Source organism: Arachis ipaensis, chromosome B7 (assembly GCF_059453495.1).
Source record: "Arachis ipaensis isolate K30076 ecotype BB chromosome B7, ASM5945349v1, whole genome shotgun sequence".
Classification (NCBI taxonomy): Eukaryota; Viridiplantae; Streptophyta; class Magnoliopsida; order Fabales; family Fabaceae; genus Arachis; species Arachis ipaensis.
In genome coordinates, this window is record NC_142442.1 from 105195024 (window position 1) to 105202817 (window position 7794).

Here is a 7794-nt window from a genome sequence, read left to right on the forward strand (position 1 = left end):
GACTATGGTCAGAGGGAAGATTATTTACTTCCACTTTCACAAAGTGAGAGAAGTTCTCAAGCTTCCTTAACTACAAGACGATCCAGAGTCCTCTAATAGGGGAATGGCCAAAGATAAAAGGCTAGATCAAGTTCTAGAGGACATATGCCTCCTTGGAACTAAGTGGATTACTAATACAAAAGGTGTCCCAAACCAGCTAAAGAGAGGAGATCTCAAACCAGTTGCTAGAGATTGGCTGAATTTTATTGGGCGTTTTTATACTTCCAACCAGCAACAGCTTTGACGTCACTGTCAAGAGAGCAGTGATGATTCACTGTATTATGCTGGGGAAAGAGGTAGAGATTCATCAGCTGATCCCTGTTGAAATTTACATATTTGCAAATAAGGAATCCACTGATGCTAAATTGGCTTACCCAAGCTTGATTAGTTTGTTATGTAAAGATGCCGGGGTAAAGATGGGTGTAGATGAATATATCCCAGTTGAACGCCCAATCACCAAAAAGGTGATGGATGGAACTCAAGTTCAAGACAACCCCATCAAGAGGAGGGCGCATGAGCTCCTCCCAGAAATTCCTCAATTTGAATTCTGGGCCCGCTTAGAAGCTTCTGTCACCAAGCTGCAAGAAGCTATGGATCAACTCAAAGAAGAGCAACAAAATCAAAACAGCATGCTCTGCAAATTGCTCAAGGAACAGGAGAAGCAGGGGCATGATCTACAGGAGCTGAAGCGCCAGAAGCTGTCCCCTGAAGCGCCAAACGTCCCACAGATAGAAGGAGCCAACACCCTTCAAAGCTAAAGGTTGTTTAGTCCTAACTCTGTGATAACTTTTATTGAACCTATTGCAAGAGATATATGAAGCATTTGTATTAGAGTAGTTTATTTTTATCTCTTTAATTATTATTCCATAAGTATTAGTAGTATTTAAATTTCCATTTTAATTCTCTGTTATTTTAATTAATAAAATATGAATTGCATGAGTGGTATTTTATTTTTATTTTCCAAATTGGCTATAATTTATTCCTCTTATCATCATTAAACATGAATAAAATAGTATATTTTTAGGAATAAGGGTGCAACCATTTTGAGTGTATTAATAAGAAAAATTCAAATTATTTATATGTGGTGGCATTACTTTAGCTCTCTGAATGAATGCATGAACAGAGTATGTTTTGATACTAAAGATGCAAGTATGTATTGGCTCTTGAAGGAATGATGAAAAAGAGACATGTTATTGATAATTTGAAAAATCATAAAATTAATTCTTGAAGCAAGAAAAAGCAGTAAAAAAGCAAAAGCTTGCGAAAAAAAACCAGTAACCCTTTAAACTAAACAGCAAGGGTAAAGAGGATCCAAGGCTTTGAGCATCAGTGGATAGGAGGGCCCAAAAGGAATAAAATCCTGGCCTAAGCGGCTAAATCAAGCTGTCCCTAACCATGTGCTTGTGTCATGAAGGTCCAAGTGAAAAGATTGGGACTGAGTGGTTAAAGTCGTGATCTAAAGCAAAAGAGTGTGCTTAAGAACTCTAGGCACCTCTAACTGGGGACTCTAGCAAAGCTGAGTCACAATCTGAAAAGGTTCACCCAATTATGTGTCTGTGGAATTTATGTATCCGGTGGTAATACTGGAAAACAAAATGCTTAGGGTCATGGCCAATACTCATAAAGTAGTTGTGTTCAAGAATCAACAAAACTAAAACTAGGAGAGTCAATAACACTATCTGAATTCTGAATTCCTAAAGAATCCAATCATTCTAATCTTTAGAGGATAATTAAGATGCCAAGACTGTTCAGAAGCAAAAAGCTATAAGCCTTGCTCATTTAATTTGAATTGTGAGCTTTATTGAAGACTCTGAGATGTTATTACATCATTATCTTCTTTTTATCCTATTTTATTTATCTAGTTGCTTGGGGACAAGCAATAGTTTAAGTTTGGTGTTGTGGTGAGCGGATATTTTATACGCTTTTTTGGCATTGTTTTTAGGTAGTTTTTAGCATATTTTAGTTATTTTTTATTATATTTTTATTAGTTTCTATGCAAAAATCACATTTCTAGAATTTACTATAAGTTTGTGTGTTTTTCTATAATTTCAGGTATTTTCTGGCTGAAATTGAGGGACTTGAGCAAAACCCTAATTCAGAGGCTGAGAAAGGACTGCAGATGCTGTTGGATTCTGACCCTCCTGCACTCGAAGTGGATTTTCTGGAGCTATAGAAGCCCAATTAGCGTGCTCTCAATTGCGTTGGAAAGTAGACATTGTGGTATTTTCAGCAATATATAATAGTCCATACTTTGCCCGAGATTTAATGGCCCAAACTGGCGTTCAACACCAGCCAGAGACCCTTTTCTAGCGTAAAACGCCAGAACTGGCACCAGAACTAGAGTTAAACGCCCAAACTGGCATCCAAGCTGGCGTTTAACTCCAGAAAAGGCCTATGCATGTGTAAAGCTCAATGCTCAGCCCAAGCACACACCAAGTGGGCCCTAGAAGTGGATTTCTGCACTCTCTGCACTTAGTTACTCATTTTCTGAAAACCTAAGTTACTAGTTTAGTATAAAAGCTACTTTTAAAGATTCATTTTGGTAACTTATGACATTTTACATCTCAAATTTTATCTTCTACAGCATGAGTCTCTAAACCCCATAGGTGGGGTTGAGGAGCTCTGCTGTGTCTCAATGGATTAATGCAATTACTATTGTTTTCTTTTCGATCACGCTTGATTCTGTTCTAAGATACTCACTCGTACTTCAATATAAAGAATATGATGAACCGTGACACTCATCATCATTCTCAACTTTATGAATGCATGCTTGACAATGACTCCCGTTCTATCTGAGCTCAACGTAGTCATTGGGCGACAGCTTTAGTGCGTATCTCTTGGGTCTCTGATCCACGGATTTGACTTGCCTCTCCTGACAACAGAGCATTTGAATCTGTGAGATTAGAACCTTCGTGGTAAAGGCTAGAACCAATTGATAGCATTCCTGAGATCCGAAAAGTCTAAACCTTGTCTGTGGTATTCCGAGTAGGATCTGGGATGGGATGACTGTGACGAGCTTCAAACTCATGAATGTTGGGCGCAGTGACAGTGTGCAAAAGGATAGAGAGATCCTATTCCGACACAAGTGAGAACCGACAGATGATTAGCCGTGTGGTAGCTGTGCCTGGTATTTTTCATCTGAGACGAGAAATTCGACAGTTGATTAGCTGTACAGAAACCGAACCTGGACCATTTTCACAGAGAGGACAGATGGTAGCCATTGACAACGGTGATCCACCAGCATACAGCTCGCCATGGAAAGAAACCATGTATGTGTGGAGAAGAAGATAGTAGGAAAGCAGAGATTCAGACGACAGAGCATCTCCGGAACCTCAACCTGTTCCTCATTACTGAATCACAAGTATCATTCATTTCATGCTATTTACTTTTCATAAACATAATCAGTTTTATCACTAACCTCTTGACTAAGATTTATAAGATAACCATAGCTTGCTTCAAGCCGGCAATCTCCGTGGGATCGATCCTTATTCACGTAAGGTATTACTTGGACAACCCAGTGCACTTACTGGTTAGTTGCACCAGAGTTATGAAAAGTATGATCACAATTCCGTGCACCAAGCATCCAATTTGAACTTTGATGTCTTCAGAAATGGTCTTCCAAGTAGGATGGATGATTGTCTTCCTGAGTCGTTAGGGGGCATCTCCAAGATGTAGAAGTCAATTGGGAATGTGAGCCCCTTAATGCTCACTAGCACGTCCTCAGCAATTCCTACCACTGAGATTATACTAGTATCTGCCAAAACAAAACGTGCTGCCGATCTTTTTAAGGGAGGGAGCCTCAAAGCATCATATACAGATAATGGCATAATACTCACACACACGCCTAAATTACACATGCAGTCAGAAAATTTTACACCCTCTATAGTAATAGTAACCATGCAAGGACCTGGATCACTATATTTTTCTGGTATATCACCCATTAATGCAGAAATAGAGCTACCTAGAGGAATAGTTTTTAAATACTGTATTTTATCTTTATTTATGCATAAATCTTTTAGAAACTTAGCATACTTAGGTACCTGGCGAAGGGCATCAAAAAGGAGAATGGTTACCTCAACCTTTTTGAAGATCTCCACCATCATGGGGTCTAGCTCCATCTGCTTCCTGGATTTCCTAGCAAGGTGTGGAAATGGAATGGGAATGGCTTCTCTTGTATTCATCTTCCTTTGGGGCTCCATTCCCTGGTTGAGCTGCTTCTTCTTCAACCATGTCCTGTACTTCCTCTTCTTCTTCAACATCCTCTACCTTAACAATGTCCTCAACTTGAATGTCTTCCTTTGAGCTTGGCTCCTCATGACTCCTCTCTTGCAGTGTGGTTCCAGACCTCAAAGTGATGGCATTGATTCCACCTTTGGGGTTGGGTAAAGGTTGAAAAGGAATTACACTGGAGCATGAAGGTTGATTGATGGGGTTAGATAATGATTCCATCCGGGAGACGAGCGCTTGCAAGGTAGTGTTCAGACCGTTTATGGTAGAGGTGAGTGTATTCTGAATGTCCTTTTGTCCTTGCGCAATAGAGCGAAGCATCTCGTCATTAGAAGAAGTGGGGTAAGTGATTTGAGGGGTGATAAACCTCATTTGTAGGGTTTATCTTGTATTGATTTTAGGGGATTTTATCGCCTTTTACCCACATTTATTCAATGATATAGCATGGTTTCATGATTGTCTCCTAATTTGTGCTTAAGTGTGAAAACGTACTTTTTAGGCCCTTAATTGTTTAATCTTGATTCACCTTTGATTCCACTAGATGCCTTGATTTGTTAATTGAGTGATTTCAGGTTGAAAAGGCTAGGAATAAATCAAAGGAGTGAAGAGGAAAGCATGCAAAGTGGAGAACACATGAAAAATCCAAAGATTTGGATATCTTCATCCACACGCACGCACACTGTATGCACACGCGTGGATCGCGAAAACGCAAGGGATGTGCACGTGCACTGTACGCGTACGCATTGGTGGCGCACATGATTTTTAAATGGAAAACGTTCCCAGCGATTTCTGAGAGCTGTGGGGCCCAGTTTGCAACCAACTTTGGCACCAAAATGCATAAAAGGACCAAGGATTGAAGGGGATTATCATCATTCACACCATTACTCACATTAGGATTAGTTTAGAGTAGTTTTAGAGAGAGGAGCTCTCACTTCTCTCTAGAATTAGGATGAGGATTAGGTTTAGTTCTTAGATCTAGGGTTTAATTCAGGCTTTCTTCTACTTCTTCTTCTCAATTCTTTGTTGTTGCAATCATCATTCTTCTATTCTTCTGTTGTAATTTCCTTTATATTGTTTCTATGCTTTGTTGTAGATATACTCTTATTCCTGCTATTCTCTTTCAATTCAATTAGAGGTAATTCATAATAATTATGTTCCTTTTGATTGTTGTTGTTGATTTCTTACATTCAATTGTTGTTAGATTTTATTCTTGTTGATTGATTAACTATGCTTTATTCTTTTGCCTTCCAAGTGTTTGATAAAATGCTTGGAAGGATTTTAGAGTAGAATTTTATGCTCTTGGCTTGGGAAAGTAACTTAGGAACTCTTGAGTTACTAATGTCCAAGTGATTGACGATTGGGAGTAATTAACTCTAGATCTCACTAATTGAATTGGTGGAGAACTAGGACTTATGGACTTGGATTGACATAGCTTATTTGAGTTTCCTTTATTAGTTAGAGGATGACTTAATGGGGTTGATCCTTGCCAATTCTCATGTTGTGGTTAGTGATAGGGATAGAGATCCTTGGCCACCAAACCTTGCCAAGAGCCTTGTTAGTTGTTAGTTTATTTTCTTTGCCATTTATATTTCTTAATCTAAAAAAAACCCCAAACATACCTCATAACCAATAACAAGACACTTTATTGCAATTCCTAGGGAGAACGACCAGAGGTTCAATACTTCGGTTTATAAATTTAGGGGTTTGTTACTTGTGACAACCAATCTTTTGTATGAAAGGATTAATGTTGGTTTAGAAACTATACTTGCAACGAGATTTCATTTGTGAAATTCTAAACCATCAAAAATCCCAATCATCAAAATGGCACCGTTGGCGGGGAGTTGCAATGGTGTTATGTTATTGGTTATTGTACATATGTGAATATTGTGAATAGTTTGCTTGTTTGATTTAGTAGCTAGTCATTGTTTTTGTGCTTTTCATTTTTGTCTTTGCTGTCATGAATTCTCACCCTCTTGGCTATGAGTTTGGTTCTACTTGTGTTGTAGGAAATGTGAACTTCAATGAACACATGTGTCAAGGATGGAACCAACAAAGATGGGAGGAGCCTCAAGGAATTGATCACTCCTATTGGCAACAACCTCCGGATACTTATAGGTACAATCACCATCCTAATGCATGTCAATTTAATGGCTATGGTGAATATTCTTGTGACAATCAATTACCACCATTATATGCCTATGACTCTTGTCCTCAACATGAACCTCAACCATACTCACAAGCCTTTCCATAACAAGCACCTCCCTATCACCCATATCCATCATATGACCAATCACCCATACCACACCCTTGTGACTATTATGAGCAAGAACCTTTGGAACCACTACAACCTTGTCATGACTACTATGAAGAACCACCTCAATACTCACCATCTCTATGCCCATACCAAGAAGAACTAACTTCCTACTATGAACCCTCTCTCCAAGAACCTAAAAAATTGGTTGTCCTTCCCATCTTTTCTCAGCCTTTATGGGTAGGGTACTTTTGGTATATAGGGCTTCAAGACTTGCTTTGGTGGAGCTGGATCATGTGTCTCTTCTTCCTTCTTAGTTTTTGAGTCATTCGCAGCTTCTTTTTCTTGCAAGTTGTGGTTTGAGGAAATCTCCTCCACCATCTTCCCACTTATTAGTGTGATGGCCTTGCATTCCTCTTTTGGATTGGCCATGGTATCACTGAGAAATGTATTTATAGGCATTGGTATCTATTTAGACAAGCTCCCTAGTTGTGATTCCAGTTTTGAAATTGCTGCCCCTTGGTTCCTTATGTTGGATCTATCCTCCTCTTGGATTGCATCTATCTTTTTTTCAGCTTGCAATTGTCTCTCTGCAACAGTGACAATACTCCCTGCCAAGTTTGGTATAGCAGCCTCCAATCTTGCAAAGTTATTGCTGTTATCATATGATCGTGGGGCTGAGGATGATACATTTTGTGAATGGTTGTTGTATGGTTGTTGGATGGAGTGTTGGGGTGCATTTTGTGAGTTATGGTAGGATCAATGGTTGCTTGATTGATGGTTAGGGTTTTTGTATTGGTTAGAGTGGTATGGTTTGTGATCTTGGTCGTGGTTTTTTTGGTTTTCCCACCCAAAATTTGGGTGGTTCTTCCAACATGGGTTCTATGTTTTGGCATTGGGATCATATGGTGGTCTGGATGAATTGTTCACATAGTTGGCTTGCTCCCATTCACATTCAACTTCTGGGTTATCTTCTTCTTGCATAGGTTCTTAAGCATTGATAGATGAGACTTGATTTTTCTCTATTTGCTTTGTTAGAGCTGCTAGTTGAGCTGTGATCACCTTGTTTTGAGCCAGCAGAGCATCCATAGAATTGAGCTCCATTACTCCCCTTCTTGGATTTTTGTTGGAGGCATAGAAGTACTCATTGTTGGCCACAATTTCTATGATGTCTATGGCCTCTTCGATTGTCTTCTTCTTGTTGAGAGAGACTCTTGAAGAATGATCTAAAGCCTTCTTTGATTCTTGTGATAATCCTTTATAGAAAATATGCAGCT